At 37.5% G+C, this 18,004-nt stretch overlaps 1 protein-coding gene across 6 annotated transcripts in view; it reads left to right on the plus strand.

The window, feature by feature from the left end:
• The first annotated feature begins 1,728 nt into the window (after nt 1–1,728).
• Nucleotides 1,729–18,004, plus strand: part of PJA2 (praja ring finger ubiquitin ligase 2) — a 78,664-nt gene continuing 62,388 nt past the window's right edge. Inside the window, exons 1-2 of one of the 6 annotated variants that reach the window (XR_004349062.1) lie at nt 1,782–1,873; nt 2,317–2,622. The gene's annotated coding sequence lies outside the window, so the exon portion shown is untranslated. Of the gene's footprint in view, nt 1,874–2,316; nt 2,623–17,342; nt 17,487–18,004 lie in introns of all 6 variants that reach the window. The other 5 variants (XM_032625660.1, XM_032625661.1, XM_032625657.1 and 2 more) reach the window with 5 other exon arrangements.

An 18,004-nucleotide genomic window follows, 5' to 3' on the forward strand; every position in this document is an offset into this window, starting at 1 on the left:
ATACACTCTATCCCCAGAATTTAAAAACATTGTTTTATGTTCACTTTTCTTTCAGTTACTTTCAGCTTGAGAGGTGACACAGGTTTTCCATTAATAGTCATTTATAAAGGTTTTACTCTTAAAGAAATTGAAGGAAAGACACATTTATTTAAAGAAAATAATAAATACTACTGCGAGTGGTATACACAGATATGGTATGAAAGAGATTGAAATTTGGGGAAACCCTGCCCCAACAAACTGGTTAGTGTACCCAATTGAATCACTATGCAACAACCTAAAAGGAGATCAAGGAAATGTGATTAAAGTATCAATTCTCTTTCAAAGAAGGAGAGACTTGTATGGAGAAAAAGCCACAACTTCTAGAGCAACATGTGTAAAGCAGAGAAATATCAAGTGGGAAATGGTTTCTGGGTAAGAAATGTACTACTGGAGTGGGCTGAGAGTTAGTTTGGCTTCACAAAATGTCAAGCAAATTCTCACAGTCCAAGTTTTATAGGAAATCTGGGATAATTTGTTTTCATCAAAAGCAAAAAAATGAGTCTTGGTTCACTGGCAGGAGATTTCGCAGTTGCCAGGGACAGCACAAGAAATGGAGTTCTTAACTCTTGGCGGAGGGGATGCGATAAATATATCTTGGGCATTGGGCATGTGTGCGGAGGGGGTGAAGAGGTGAAGAGAGTTGGGGGTAAGATGGGAGGAGAGTGGTACTGTAATCAGAGAAGCGGACACGTTCAGGATGAAAAAAGAGGACATGCAGGATGAAGAAACAATTTAGCACCAGTGACATGACTGCCTAAACTGTTATCCTTGTTTAAATTAAGCAAGGTGTCCAGGGACTACAGCTGTTGTTATTTATTTTGGTTGCATGTGATGTTACTTCCCGGCTTGACAACCCATCAGCCCCAAGGTGCAACTGGAAGTCTCTGGTCAGCCCATAGCTATACAGAGGAAACGCGGGCATCCCCTATAACCCGCCCCCACCCCCAAAAGAATCAGAAAAGAAGGGGCAGGCGACTGGGGGACTGCGGAGTGGGAAGGGAGAAGGCACTATATAGTGTGCAGGCAAGGTGGGCAGGGAGGAAGACCTGCCCTTCCTCCGTCTGCTATTTTCTCTTGGCCCACCCATATCTGAACTGCAAAGGTTTGAACTTTATGCCAGGAGACCCTAATCTTGTTAGTTAGGTTTCCAGTCAAATTAGGATTGATTTTAACGCCTTCATCTTGGTTGCTGCTGTTGGAATTTCTGAAAGTCTAGCTGCGCCAGTTCTTCCTTTAGCTCTCCGCACCCGCTTCCCTTTCCCTGAGACCCCGCCCTTTTCTCCCAGCCCAAACCACAAAAGGCCTGCTGTTCCAGCCCTAGCATGGTGCCCCGCCCCTGCCCCCCAACGTCGCAGTGCTGCAGGAAACGGAGGCGGGGCCAGGCAGGGGTGGGTTTCGTCCTTCCGCTCTACGGCCAATCGGTGAACTCGCCCCTGGGCGAGAAAGCGGGACCAGGGTGTAAAGACAGTCCAAGTATATTTCCCTTTTTCTGCCACGTCCCAACCATTGACGTGAGCCCACTCCTCAGGTTCCGATTGGGTATGTGGATTTTTCCCGCAGAGGTCCTTTAAGCCTATTGGTCGACTCTGTTATGGGGACGGGGCTTGCGTTCCCTCCTCCTTCTCCTTTACCGCGGCGCAAGGGGCGGGACGCGCCGCGGCCGCTTCTGCTTCCGCCGCCGGCGCCGCCGCCGCCGCTGCCGCTGCCGCCGCAGCCGCCGCCGCCGCCAGCCGCTGCGCGTTCGGCGGGGGAGGAGTCGGAGGCGGAGAAGAAGGCGGTGGTGTTTGTTGGAGGATCGAGCGCTGTTCTCGCTCCGGAGCCGCTGCACGGTTCGGTGAGGGTTTTTTTTTTTTTTTTTTTTTAAATCTGGCTTGTTCTCATGTTGGGAAGGTGAGGGACAAGGCGAGGAAATTGCTGCCTTCACCTCCTCCGTTTCTTAATTTCTGTCCTCGAGAAGGAGTGGGGCCTGTCCCTGGCCCGCCGCGCCGGCCATGGTGGGTGGGGTTGATGGCTGGGAGAGGCCTTCTTCTCCTTCTGGGCCCTGTCCAGCCCGAACCTGGGGCCACGCTCTTGTTGGCGGCCGCAGCGCCCGCTGCCTCCGGCGATGGCATAGATAGGTATTGGGGTCTCCACCGGCCGCTTTTTCTTGCTGCCTCTTCTGCTGTCCTTGGTGCCTTGGCCAAGGACCCCGCTGCCTTAATCCCTACAATCGCGACTGTGTTAGAAGAGTGTGTCACATACTAACACCTCTCACCCGCCCTCTCTGCCCATTTCCAGTCACCCTGTGTAGAGCTGATCCATCTTACGCCACAGGCCTGCATCAGCACCCCTTCCTCGAAAAACCTTCCGTTGCCGTCGGTCTACTGACTGTATTTGCATTTTTCCCGATTGTCACCGAGGCTCTGTCACGCAGACACCCTGTACAGACCATAACAATCGTTCATCTCCCGATATTAGCACCATTCCATCAATGCTTCGCCTAGTTAGAGCTGTCAGGTCAGAGCACGCCTCTGGCGGATGCACCTTCAATTTCGGCCTCCCTGAGATTACTGCTTGTTAATCATTTTGCGCACATTCAAAATGGTGAGTTTAAAGCCGCTCAGACCAAGTTGAAGAAGAGGGGAGGAGGTAGTCTTTTTTACTGAGAGGAAGAATCTATTTAGGAGACTTAACCTCTCCAGGCATTTTTTTTCCCTTCTTTTTCTTTTTTAACATACGCATAGGCACTGCTTTGAGTCTGCTGGTTCGGGGAAGTTTATGATTTTTTTAAAGGCCTAATATGTTGTTATTTTTATCATATCTGGTAAGTTAAATTTCTTTACATTGGCAGCCACCTCTGGTGAAGACTATAGATCATTTGCAGAGTATGTAAATAAACATGAAGATAAACGTTTTAAAGATTTTTATAAACGTTTAAACTATTATTCCCATGTCCTCTGGAATTTATCATTTTTATATGAAATAACTTTAATTAAAAAAATTAATTACAGACATACGAACTAGATGTAAAATTCAGCAATACAGAAAATGAACTATTAAGTAAAATGTGAACATTTCCTTTCATCCCCCAGTCTCATTCCACTGTCTAGAGTTAACAGTATTGTACTTCTTTCTCATGTACACTTTTAAACACATATGCATACATGTAAAGTTGGGGGAGTTTGGTGGGGTATACCAAACACATTGGTATATCACTTGCTTTTTTCACTAAATTACATATCTTGGCCATCTTTACTTGTTAAACCTGTCTCCCTGATACTTTTTAAAAACTAAATGATATTTCAATAGCTTCAATGGGCTGTAATTTACTTAACCATTCCCTTACTGAAAGACATTTGAATTAATTAGTTTCTTTTTCCTATCACAAATAATGCTTTATTTGAAGCCAACTTTTACATTTATTTGTTTTTAATTACAAACTTTAAATCTTAAATTTTAAAACTTCAGACAGTATGGAAGACTGTAATGGAAAAAGTATACCTCCCACTTGCCCTTCTAGTTCTACCTTCATCCTAAGAGCTGTTCAGGAAACTTCCTCTTTATGTGATTATTTCTGGAGCATGGATTCCTAGAAATGGAATTGCTGGGTTAAAAAGAGAATGCATATTTAAAATTTTGATAACCATTTCTCCCTCCTTATTACTCATTTTGAAATTATTCTTGACTCATGCATTTCTTCTCTAAATGAACTTTAGACTCAACTTGTAAATTAAATTAAAAATCCTCAGGTATTTTGAATGAGATTATATTGAAATTTTAGATTAATATGGGGCAAACTGACCTTCGTGATACTGGGTCTCTCCCCTCAGAAATATGTGTATGTATGGTATGTCTCTACGTTTTATTCACACCTTGCTTAGGGAAAGTTTTATAGTTTTATTCCCATATGTATGACATTCCTTCTTAGTATTCCTAGATATTTTATGATTTGATAGCTCTGGTGGATGGAAACTTTCTAGTAACATTTTTTCTCTTTTTTTCCCCCTCCAGTTACATGAAAGCTTTTGAATTTTTTCTGCTTATCATGTATCTAATCACTTTATTGAGTTGATTATCTGAAAATACAGTTTTGTGGCTTTCTTTTAAATTTTATAATTTGTGTGTTTTCCTCATTGCTTTGGTTATTATACGTTTTATATAATGTTAAATAATAGCAATGATAGTTCAACTTGGTGTTGTTTCTGACGTTTTAGCAATCAATTATGATGTTTGCTGAAGCTTTCTGATAAATGGAGAGTATAATAGGTTAAAATGTGTTTTTGTATTCTTAGCATTCCAAGATGATTTTATTGTTGTTTTTCATTTCTGATGACATTTTAAAAAGCCATAAATGGGTATTGAATTTTATTGATGTTTTTGATGTCTTTTGAGTGGTCGTATAGGGGCATCACCAGTATTCCCTGGTTAATATTTTCCCAAGAGAACTCTTTTTTAAAGAATCAACTTTATTGAGGATAATTTACGTACAATAAAATGTACAGCTCGGTGTTTTTTTTGTTTTTTTTTTTGCGGTACGCGGGCCTTTCACTGTTGTGGCCTCTCCCGTTACGGAGCACAGGCTCCGGACGCGCAGGCCTAGCGGCCATGGCTCACGGGCCCAGCCGCTCTGCGGCATGTGGAATCTTCCCGGACCGGGGCATGAACCCATGTCCCCTGCATCGGCAGGCGGACTCTCAACCACTGCGCCACCAGGGAAGCCGCAGCTCGGTGTGTTTTGACATATGTATACACCCATGTCTCCACTACCACAATCAAGAGTAGAATATTTTCATTACCCCAATAAAGATACAGAATATTTCTGTCATCCCCAAAAGTTCCCTTCCGCCCTTTTGCAGTAAATCACATTTTCACCCTCAGCTCTTGTCCTCTTTTTCTCACTATAAATGGGTTTCATTTGTTCTAGAATTTTATATAAACAGAATTATGTAATATGTATTCTTTTGCATCCATGTTTTTTTCTTTCACTATGATTTTGAGGATAATGCATATGTTTGTATGTTTAGCTGGTTCACTTTTATTGCTGAGTAGTAGTTTATGGTATTGATTTACTACAGTTATTGACCATTTCACCTATATATGGATATTTGGATTGTCTCCAGTTTGCGGTTGTTATTAGTAAAGCCGCTATGAACATTCATTCATGAGTTATTGTGTGAACATATGTTTTCTTTTCTCTTGGGTAAATACTTAGAAATGGATTTGTTGGGTTGTATTGTAAACAAATGTTTAATTATAAGAACCTGCCAAACTGTTTCCCATTTTACAGTTCTAGTTGATCTACATTCTCATCAACACTTGGTTGTTTTAGTCTTTTTAATTTTAGCCCTTCTAGTGGATATGTGGAAGTATGACACTGTATTTTAAATTTGTATTTATCTGATGATTAATGATATTGAGAATTTGTTCATGTGTTATGGGTCATTTGTATGTCTTCCTTTGTGAAGTACGTGTTCATATCTTTTGCCCATTTTTAAACGTTGAGTTGTTTGTCTTATTCAGTTGGAGGAATTCTTTATACATTTTTCTGTACAAGTCCTTTGACCCACACAGATGCATATACAGAGAGTGCAGTCTGAAGCTCACCTTTTCATTTTCCTAACTGTTTAAAATAGAGGGGCTTTTAATTTTGACTAAATTCACTTTGTCAGTTTTTCCTTTTATTTGTATTTCTGTGTTCTGTTTGCTCAGTGCAAAGTTACACATATTTCCTCTTACGTTTTCTTCTACAAATGTTATAGTTTTTATGTCAAGGTGTATCATCCATTTTGAGTTAATTTTTGTATATGGTGTGAGATAAGGGTCAAGTTTTTTTTCCCAATTCTAGCACCATTTTGGGGGAACACTTTCCTTTCCAGCATTGAATTAACTTAGTCAAAACTCAATTGAGGGCTTCCCTGGTGGCGCAGTGGTTGGGAGTCCGCCTGCCGATGCGGGGGGCGCGGGTTCGTGCCCCGGTCCGGGGGGATCCCGCGTGCCGCGGAGCGGCTGGGCCCGTGGGCCATGGCCGCTGGGCCTGCGCTTCCGGAGCCTGTGCTCCGCGGCGGGAGAGGCCGCGACGGTGGGAGGCCCACGTACCGAAAAAAAAAAAAAAAAAAAAAACTCAATTGACCGTGTATGTGAGTCTGTTTCTGGACTGTCCCCTTGATCTTTGTATCTATCCTTTTGCCAGTGCCACATTGTCATGATTATTGTTGCTTTATAGTAAGTTTTAAAATCAGGTAATGTAAGTTCTTCAGCTTTATTTTTCTCCAACATCATTCTGGCTATTCTAGTTCTTTTGCTTTTCCATAAATTTTTTAGAAACGACTTGTTGGTTTCTATAGAGAGTACTGAGGGGATGTTAATTTAGATTATATTGAATGCATGGATTCATTTGGGAAGAATTGACATCTTAGTATTTAGTCTTTCAATCAATGAACACAGGATATCTCCATCTATTTTGTTTTAATCAAAGATCTTCATTTTCCATCATTAGCATTTTATAGTTTCAACATACAGATGTTGTTCATATTTTGTCAGATTTATATCCAAGTATTTCATCACTTCTGATGGTATTATAAATATAATTTTCCTAAATTTCCATGTCCAGTTGTTCACTGACAGTATTTAGAAATACAGTTTTGTATACTGACTTTGAACCTGGCAACCTTGCTAAACTCACCTATTCTAGTAACATTTTTTTTTTTGTAGATTCTTTTGGATTTTCTCATGTAGATAGTTGTATCATTTGTGGATATAGAACAGTTTTGTTTCTTTTGTTTTCAGTTTGTGTGTAACCACCTCCCCTACCACCCTTTTTTTCTCCTTATTGCACTGGCTAGGCCCTCCAGTATGATGTTGAACAGGAGTGGTGAGAGCAGATATCCTTGTTTTGTTCCTGATCTTAAGAGAAAAGCTTTCAATCTTTCATTATTAAGTATACAAGGGCCTTTTATCAGGTTTTATTATATACTACATATTATTATATTAAGTATAATAATCCTTTTATCAAGTTAATGATGTCCCCATTCTGTTTCTAGACTGCTGAGAGTTTTTTAATCATGATTGGACATTGTGCTCAAATGTTTTAACTGTACTTATTGAGATGATCTTATGGTTTATCTTCTTTGGTGTGTTAATAAGATGGATTACATTGATTTATTTACAGATGTTGAGTCAACCTTGCATTCTCTAGATATGCTTCACTTGGTTGTGATGTATTATCATTTTCATAAATTGGTGGATTAGATTTGCTAATTGTTGAGTATTTTTTGGTATCTGTGTACATGAAGAATAACTTTTTGTGTAATATTTTTGTATCAGAATAATGCTGGCCTCATAGGTTTAAAGTGTTTATTCCTCTTATATTTCCCGAAAAATCTTGGATAGGATTAGTATTATTTCATAAATGTTTGTCAGAGTTTGCAAGCTAACTCATCTGGGCCTAGTTTAATATGTTGAAAGGCTTTAAAGGATAAATTTAATTACTTTAATAGGTATAGGATGGTTAGGGTTATCTAATTTTTCTTAAAAACTTTCAGTCTTTGACTATGTGAGTGACCTACAATATGAGCTTTAGTAGTTTGTATCTTTCAATGAATTTGTCTCTTTCATCTATTAATTGCCATGAAGTTGTTTCTTTATTGTCCTTTTAATGTCTATAGCATCTATAGTGGTGTCTTTTCTTTCATTCCTGATATTGGCAATGTGTCCCCTCTTTTGTCTTTATTAGTTTGTTTCCACATTTACCAATTTTGTTAATTTTCCCAAAGATCCAGCTTTTTATTTTATTACTCAAAAAACAAATGTTTTCAATTTCATTGATTTCTGCTCTTTACTATTCCTTCTTGTGTGCCTTGGATTTAAATCCACTCTGTTACAATTTTTTAAGGTATAAGCTTAGGCTATTGATTTGAGACCTTTCTTCTTTTCCTTCTAAGCACCACATTAGATGGTCCCACAATTTTTAAAAAAATTATTATTTATTTATTTATTATTTTTGGCTGTGTTGGGTCTTTGTTGCTGTGCAGGGGCTCTTTCTAGTTGTGGCGAGCGGGGGCTACTCTTCTTTGTGGTGTGCAGGCTTCTCATTGCGGTGACTTCTCTTGTTGTGGAGCACGGGCTCTAGGTGCGTGGGCTTCAGTAGTTGTGGCTTGCAGGCTCTAGAGTGCAGGTTCAGTAGTTGTGGCACATGGGCTTAGTTACTCCATGGCATGTGGTATCTTCCGAGACCAGGTCTCGAACCCGTGTCCCCTGCATTGGCAGGATTCTTAACCACCGTGCCACCAGGGAAGCCCTGGTTCCACAAAGTTTTATGTTGATATTTTCTGAATTCTTATGTGACTTTCACATTGACCCATGGTTTGTTTAGAAATATATTGTTTAAATTCCAGTTATTTGTTGATTTTGCCTAGCTCTATAATTGATTTCTATGCTTAATTTTGTTTTAGATGGAAAGCATACTTTGTATAATTTTGTTTGAATTCTTTGAAGTTTTATTACTCAGAATATGGTAAGTCTTGGTAAATGTTCCATGTGCAATTCAAAATAATGTATATTATGCTGCTTTGGGGTGGAATATTCTATAAATTCTACATTCCATATTAAAAACTAAATTATATATTTATATGAAATATTCTGTAATTGTCAGTTGACTGGTGGTGCTTGTTAGGTTTTCTATTTCCTAACTGAGGTTTTGTCTACTTGTTTTGTTGGTCACTGAGAAGAATTGAAGTCTCCAAGTATAACTGTGGATTTGTCTATTTCTCCTCTTTGTTCTAACTATTTTTGCTTCATGAATTTTGAACCTCTCTTGTCAGATGCATATATGTTTAGGATTGTTATGTCTTCTTGGTGAATTGACCCCTTTGTCATTATATAGTATCCTTCTTTGTCTCTGGTAATATTTCTTCTTCTGCAGTCTACTTTATCTGATATTAATACTGCCACTCCATCTTTCTTTTGATTCATGTTTGCATGATTAAAAAAAAAACACCTTTAAAAGCATTTATTTTTAAAAAAGAAAAGCACTTTAAAGGCACACATAATATGAAAGTAAAAAGATTGGATAAATATTGTTTGCAAACACTCACCAAAAGAAGGCTGATGTGCCTATATTAATATTGTACAAAATAGACATAAAGGAAGAAGTATAAGAGATAACAGGAAAGTATCATAATAAGTAGGTCAGTTCATCAAGACGATATAATAATCCTAAGTGTGTGTTTACCTAATAACATAGCTTCTGAATATAGAAGTTAATATAATTAGCAGTAAAGATAGGTATGCATTCATAGCTGGAGATTTTACATATACATTTGATGTAACTGATAGAACAATTATATAAAAATATCAGTATGGGAATAGAAATTTTGAATGACATGATTAATCAACTTGATATAATTGACATTCATAGAACATTTTATCTAAAGACTGAAGACTATACTTTTATTTTCAAGTGCACTTGGGACATTTGCCAAAGTATTCTGGTCCTTGAAGTATGATCAAATTTCACAGAATTGAAATTATACAGTACATGTTTTCTGATCACTGTGGAATTAATTACAACTCAGGAACAGAAAATAACTATCAAGACTCCAAATGTTTGAAGATTAATCAAGACATTTCTAAATAGCCCATGAATCAAAATGAAGTCACGATGGAAATTAGAAAATATTTTGATCTGAAAAACAACAAGTATTACATCAGAGCTTGTTGAGTGTAACTGAAGCAGTGCTTTGAGAGGACTTTATTGCTTTATACAGGCACGCTTCGTTTTTATTGTGCTTTGTTTCATTGCACTTCGCAGATACTGTGTTTCTCTACAAACTGAGGTTTACGGCAACCCTGCAATGAGCAAGTTTATCGGTGCCATTTGTCCAACAGCATTTTCTCACTGATAGTTAGCACTTTTTTGGTAGTAAAATACTTTTTTTTTTTTTTTTTTTTTTTTTTGCGGTATGCAGGCCTCTCACTGTTGTGGCCTCTCCCGTTGCGGAGCAGAGGCTCCAGACGCGCAGGCTCAGCGGACATGGCTCACGGGCCCAGCCGCTCCGCGGCATGTGGGATCCTCCCAGACTGGGGCACGAACCCGTGTCCCCTGCATCGGCAGGCGGACTGTCAACCACTGCGCCACCAGGGAAGCCTCAGTAAAATACTTTTTAATTAAGTTGTGTCCATTGGGTTTCTTTTTAACCACAATGCTATTACATGCTTAATAGACTACAGTATAGCAAAAATGTAACTTTTATACACACTGTGAAACCAAAAAAAAATTTACTTCCTTTGTTGCACTGTTCACTTTATTTTGGTGGTTTGAAACTGAACCCACAATATCTCTGAGGTATGCCTGTATGCATATATTAGTAAGGAAGAAAAGTTCAAAATCAGTGGTGTAAGCTCACAACTGAAGGGGGCAACAAATTAAACCCAAATAAAGCAGAAAGAAGGAAGTAGTAAATATAAAAGTAGAAATCAATGAAACAGAAAAATTTACAGTTTGTTGAGAAGACTTTTAAAAAATAATAAACCTGTAGTGACTGAGCAAGAAAAAATTGGGGGACAACAGACAATACCAATACTAAGAATGAGAAACTGAAGCATCACTACAAATTGTATAGATATTAAATTGTTAAGGAAAATTATGAACAATTTTATATTAGTACATTTGATAACTTGAATGAAAGGTCATAATCTTTGAAAAACAAATTGAATTTATTAAAAACTTTTCCATCAAGAAAACCCCAGGCCCAGATGGCTTCACTGGTAAACCTCTCAAACATTTAAGTAAGATATAATGGTAATTTTACACAGACTTTTTCGAGAACTGAAAAAGAAAACATTTCCCTGAACATTTTATGATTTTTGCATAATCTTGGTAGGAAAAACCTAACGAGCATGAGAAAAAAGAGATAATTACAGGCCAATAATTCTCAAGAACATAGATACAGAGATAATCCAGTGATATGTAAAAAAGATATCACAGATTTGTTCCAGGAATACAAGGTTGGTTTGTTATTTTACAATTAATCAATGTAGTCCATCTCTTTAACAGTGTAGAAGACTCATACGATCATCTCTGTAGATAGAGAAATCATTTGACAAAAGTCACCATCTGTCATGTTAAAAAATCCTCATCAAATTAGGAATAGAAGAAAATACTGTTAATTTTCTGGAGTATCAACAACAACAAAAACCCTACAGCTAATATCATACTCAATGAAAAACCTTGTTTCATGTCCTATATCTTCTTTTTTCTATTTAACATTATGCTGGAATTCTAACCAGTGCCCTCAGGATAAAAAAAGTTAATTTTAAAAAATGGAAAAAAAAATTTTTTTTTTGCGGTACGCAGGCCTCTCACTGTTGTGGCCTCTCCCGTTGCAGAGCACAGGCTCTGGATGCGCAGGCTCAGCGGCCATGGCTCACGGGCCCAGCCGCTCCGCGGCATGTGGGATCTTCCCAGACTGGGGCACGAACCCATGTCTTCTGCATCAGCAGGCGGATTCTCAACCACTGCGCCACCAGGGAAGCCCTAAAAACTGGAAAAAAATTTTAAAAGTGTTTACCAGCAAAGTTTTAGAATAAGTGAATTTAGCAAGGTGACTGGATACAAGGACAACATGCAAAAATTAATTGTAAGTTGTGTGTTAGCAACCAAAAAGTATGAAATAAAATTAGAAAAGTACATTTAGAATAGCATCAAAATATGTAAGATACCTAAGGATAAATACAATAAAAACTTGGGCAAAACTTCTACACTGAAAAATATAAAACAGTGCTGAGACATTTTAAAATACTTAAATAAGTGGAGAAATATTCCATCTTTATATGGTAGGAACTCAATATTGTTAAAATGTCAGTTTCCCCGAGGTTGAGCTATAGGTTCAATAAAATTTCAATTAAAATCCCAGAATTTAAAAATTTTAATCAAATGGATTCCAAAATTTATATCAAAATGTAAATGTCTCAAGACTTGCTATAAAGTTACAGTAATTAAGACAGTGTTATATTAGAACCAGGTAGACAAAAAGACCAATGGAAGAATATGAGTGTCTAGAAATAGACCTTCACATATGTCGTTTCTTGGTTTATGACAAAAGCTCCACTGAAGTTAAGAAAACATTTACTTTTAATAGTGTTAGATAAATTGGATATTGGATATTTGGGAAAAAATGAACCTTGATTTTTACTTGATACTATATTCAAAAGCTCATTTGAGTTGGATCATAGAACTAAATGTAAAAGCTAAAATTATCAAGGTTCTAGAAGAAAACCTAGAAGTATATCTTCATCACCTTGGGGTAGGCAAAAATTTTTTAAATAGAACAAAAAATTGATAAATTAGACTACAATCAGTTACAAGTTTCTATTCATGAAGACATCATTAAAGAAAAGAGGCAAGCCACAGACTGCAAGAATATACTCACATTAAGTAAATCTGGTGAAAGACTTGTATCCAGAAAAATATAAGTAACTCTTAAAAATCAAAAAGAAAAAGGCAAACAACACACATTAAAAAATATGCAAAAAAGCAGGCAGGTCTTCACAAAAGAAGTTATCCAAAAGGCCAATGTGCATAGGTAAAGGTGCTCTACATCAGTGGTCCCCAACCTTTTTGGCACCAGGGACTGGTTTCGTGGAAGACAGTTTTTCCATGGACTGGCAAGGGGGGATGGTTCAGGCGGTAATGCGAGCAATGGGGAGAGATGGGGAGTGGCAGATGAAGCTTCCCTCTCCCGCCGCTCATCTCCTTCTGTGCGGCCTGGTTCCTAACAGGCTGCGGACTGGTAGTGGTCTGCGGCCCAGGGTTTGATGATCCTTCCTCTACATTATTACTCATCAGGGAAATGTCACAATGAGGCACCATCACACCCCTGTCAGAATGGCTGAAATTAGAGACTGACAATATCAAGTGTTGCCAAGGATATGAAACAACTGATACTCTTTTTTTTTTTTTTTTTTTTTGCGGTACGTGGGTCTCTCACTGTTGAGGCCTCTCCCATTGCAGAGCACAAGCTCCGCGGCCGTGGCTCAGGGCCTAGCTGCTCTGCGGCATGTGGGATCTTCCCGGACCGGGGCACGAACCCGTGTCCCCTGCATCGGCAGGCGGACTCCCAACCACTGCGCCACCAGGGAAGCCCACAACTGATACTCTTATATATTGCTGGTGGGAATGTCAGGTTGTTTCAGCCACTTTACAAAACTGTCAGTATGTGTTATAGCTAAACATAGCTGTGGACTGTGATCCAGTAATTTCAGGTCAGATGTACCCAAGAAAGGTAAACAAAACAAAACATGTACAAGGATGTTCATAACGTGAATGAATCCCAGAAACATTGTGTCAAGCAAAAGTAGACAGACACAAAAGAGTTCATGATGTATGATTCCACTTGTATGAAGTTTAAAATAGGAAAAACTAAACTGAGGTAATAGAGGTCAGGAGAGTGGTTGCCTTTGGTTCGTGAAGAGTCAGTGTCTTGGAAGGAGAGAGAGAGAGAACCCTCTGGAGTGATGGTATATGATTTACATCTTGACGTAGGTGGTAGTTTTTCAGATATATACCTATGTAAAAATTCATTGAATTGTAATGTATACTTGAGTTTTATACTTTATTATATGTAAACAATTCTTCAACAAATGATTGCAGAGAAAAGGAAAATAATTTAAGTTTTTATCATGAAAAGTTCCAAACAAATTTCAGTAGAGTACAAGGAACCCCCACGTACATATCATCTTGCTTCAACATTTTGCCATGCTTGTTTCTGTATCTCCCCAACCGCCATTCACATATGTTCCCTTTTTTTGTTGTTTTTTTGGTAGTGCTCACATCTAAATGTCTATCACAGATACATTAATTTATTCTGAGCATATTTTGTGTTTTTTAACATCAGATGAAATTTGCTACCTTTTCATATGCATAACATTTTATTTTCCTTATTTCCTGTACCCTTGTTTTTTCTTTTCCTGGCTCACTGACATGAAAATAAATCTCTGCAGCTTTTTTTTTTTTAATTGAAGTATAGTTGATTTACAGTGTTGTGTTAGTTCTCTGCAGCTTTTTTATTCTGAGCTGATTGACTTGCACATCTCAAAAGAGGGTAGGTTGAGCAGCATCCTTATTTGTGACACATTGGAATCAGAGATCTTCCTATCTAAATGAGGTAAATTTGACAAATGTTCTTCATCTTGTTTTTTAATGAATTGATACTATATTTTTTCATCTTACTTTTCTTTTGTTAATCTTTTTCCCCCTTAGCCAATTACGCTTCCAGTAAAACACAGAAAATATTGTTCTAACGTGTTGGGTGTATGCTCATTCAAGTCTTTCTTCAAGGATTGCTGTTGATAGTCTTTAAAAAAAACAGTATTTTGTTAGCACTTTTTTTTTTTAACAGAATGAGAAGTTTATAAACACTTGGTGAGACAGAGGGTTTACCAGAACAGAATTTGAAAATACAGTTTTTTACCTACTTAAATACAACATTTTTGGATTATTTGTTTCTGATTATGTATATTTTATGTTTGAGTTATGTTTTGTAATGTAATTTTCACTGTACCAATGCTGAGTTTACTGTTCCTCTTTTACAGTGGTTTACAAAAAAGTTTTCAGAGAAGAGTAGTAGTTAATCAAGTATAGCCTTTTATCAGGTTACCTCTTGTAACTAGGGATAGCAAACCCATTTCATCTTAGAAGTTTAACAGTTGTACCTGAAATTTTCTCTCTGATTTAGGTATTATCATTTCTACAGCTGTTCCTCGCAGAATTTGCCAGTCGTAGCCTGGAAGTTTGCTTGTGTAGCAGCTTGTAACTTTCAAGTCTTGTGGTTGATAATAGATTACTTGATTTACTGAAGTTAGTTTTAGTAATGTGTCCAGTTGCTTATAGTGATATATGGGAGTAATGTCACCTCAGTCCTTATTTATTGTTTACTAGTTAGATGTACTGAATATTTTGCAGTTGTATATATGTATAAGCAGCTATTTGTGCTTGTGGATAGAAGACATGAAAAATCTAGAGATACATTAAAAATAATATGTAAGCATGAAACAGAATCAAGTGCAAGCTTACATTGTTCAAAATGGATACTTTATTAATCTCTTGGGATATTTACTTTGCCTTTGCAAATGAAAGTGGAACGATGAGATAATGTTAGGAAGCTAGGTTTCAATGTACTTGGTTCCAGCATATATGAAACAGCTTTCTAGTGGCATTTGTCAGAATTTGTCATAAACTCATTTTGTCATGAAGTGTTGATTTCTGAATATATAGCTCAAGTGTGGTAATAATTACAAAATTTTGTATGACTAAAGAATTATCTTACTAAAAGGAAATGCAGGCTAGATAATTATAAAAGTTTGTTTTAAGAGGAATTTTAAGAAACATTTCTAGGGCACTTTGGAAGCATATATGTAAAGCTAAATATGGGAGAATATAAAGTAAATATTCCAGTGGGCTTGGAAGAGTAATCAAGACTTCCCTCTTCAAATAGTTGGATCAAATTGTATTTGTTTCTGAACTAACTTTTTGTTTTGTTCTGTTTTTTATATAACAGTATCTGAGTTTTAGGTGTTCAACATCTGTGTTCATTACAAAGTGACCATTACCAAAAGTCTAGTTACCATTCATTACCATATATTCTTGGTGGGAATGTAAATTGGTGCAGCCACTATGGAAAACAATATGGAGGTCCCTCAAAAAATTAAAAAATAGAACTATCATCTGATCCAGAAATTTCACTTATGGGTATTTATTAGAAGAAAATGAAAACACTAACTTGAAAAGATATATGCACCCCATGTTCACTGAAGCATCATTTACAACAGCCAAGATATGGGAGCAGCCTAAGTGCCCATCCGTGGATAAATAGATAAAGAAGATGTGGTGTGTGTATATATATATATGTATATAATGGGTTATTAGCCATTAAAAAGAATGAAATCTTGGTATTGTGACAATATTGGTGGACCTTGAGGGCATTTTGCTAAGAAATCAAACAGAGAAAGACAAATACCATGTGATCTCACATGTGGAATCTTATAAAACAAAAAAACCCAAACTCATACATACAGAGAACAGATTGGTAGTTGCCAGAGGTGGGAGTTAGGAGCAGGCAAAATGGATGAAGGGGGTCAGAAAGTGCAAATTTCCAGTTATAAAATATGTAAGTCATGGGCATGTAATGTACAGCATGTTGACTAATAGTTAATAGTACTATGTGGCATATTTGTAAGTTGCTAAGAGAGTAGATTTCAAAAGTTCTTTTCACAAGAAAAAAATTTCATAACTCTGTATAGTGACAGATATTAACTAGACTTGTGATTATTTCACAATATATATAAATATTGAATCATTATGTTGTACACCTAATACAATGTTATATGTCATTAACACCCCTCCTTTTTTTTTTTTTTTCCAAGTGAGTTTTTTCTGGCTCCCAGCAAATGGATCACAGTGGTATAGATACAGGCTTTCAGTTGAAACTTTTCCTCTGGAAGTTCAACTGGTTTCTCTCTCTTTCTGCCTAAAACTTCATTTAAATTATTTAGATGTAAATTCTAAAAGTAAGTGTTCCTGATCCAGTAGCTTTTCAATGAGTATCTACTAGGTGATAGGTGGAGTGTAAGTGCTAAGCAGCAGTTCTGACACTGTCAACAAGCAAAAGACCAGTATAATTCATTTTGATACTGTTATCCCTAACATGGCATTTTCCAAGCTGAGAATAAGTAGATCTTTTAAAGGGAGAAAATGTACTTTCATGAGATAGTATTAGAAAATCTTCGTTCTGGTGATAGGTGGAAATATAAGGAAATTCAGAATCTAAGTACACGTAATTGAAATTGCTTGTATTTATCTAATACAGGATAATTTGTTATGCAGCAATAGACCTAGCAGCTCAGAACATTTATTATCTCATAGTTTCTATGGGTCAGAAATTTAGGAGCAGCCTGGCTGGGTAGTTTTGGATCAAGGTCTCATGAGGCTACAATCAAGATGTAGGCTGGGACTGCAGTCATCTGAAGCCTTGACTGGGGCTGGAGGATCTGCGTCCTAGGTGGTTCATTCACATGGCTATTGCCAGAAGACCTCAGTTTCTTCTGGCTTTTGGCAGAAACTGCCAGTTCCTCATCATGTGGACCTTTCCATAGGACTACTTGAGTGATCTTATGGTGTAGCACCTGGCTTCTCCCAGAGAGAGTGAGCCAAGAGAGAGTAAGGAGGAAGCCACAATGTCTTCTGTGCCTGAATCTTGTACATCACACACTTACTTCTATCATTTTATCTTCATTAGAAAAAAGTCACTAATTATAGCCTACATTTACAGGGAACAAATTGGCTCTGCCTTTTGAAGGGAGAAGTATCAAAGAATTTGTGGACATATTATAAAACCAGCACATTATTCTAACAGAGGTATGGTGATGTTACTGAAGTGAGTGGGCTACATCGCAAAAATAATAATAATAAATGTGTAAGTTTTAAGTATTATACAAGCTCGTCTATTAGTTGACTACTCAGTGGTGTAGAACTATGATTCTGAAGGCAGTTCAGGGTGTAGGCTTAGTATGTATCAACTTCAGTGTATATTGTGTTCATTTAGATATATGAACATTCATTATTCTGTTTGCTTAAGTCTTTTGCTTTATTACTATTTTATTTAATTTATTTTTTTAACATTTATTAAAGTATAGTTGCTTTACAATGGTGTGTTAGTTTCTGCTGTACAACAAAGTGAATCAGCTATATGTATACATATATCCCCATATCCCCTCCCTCTTGCGTCTCCCTCCCACCCTCCCTATCCCACCTCTCTAGGTAGTCACAAAGCACCCAGCTGATCTCCCTGTGCTATATGGCTGCTTCCCACTAGCTATCTGTTTTACATTTGGTAGTGTATGTATGTCCATGCCACTCTCTCACTTCATCCCAGCTTACCCTTCCCCGCCCTGTGTCCTTAAGTCCATTCTCTACATCTGCGTCTTTATTCCT

This window comes from Phocoena sinus, chromosome 3 (genome assembly GCF_008692025.1).
Source record: "Phocoena sinus isolate mPhoSin1 chromosome 3, mPhoSin1.pri, whole genome shotgun sequence".
Taxonomy (NCBI): Eukaryota; Metazoa; Chordata; class Mammalia; order Artiodactyla; family Phocoenidae; genus Phocoena; species Phocoena sinus.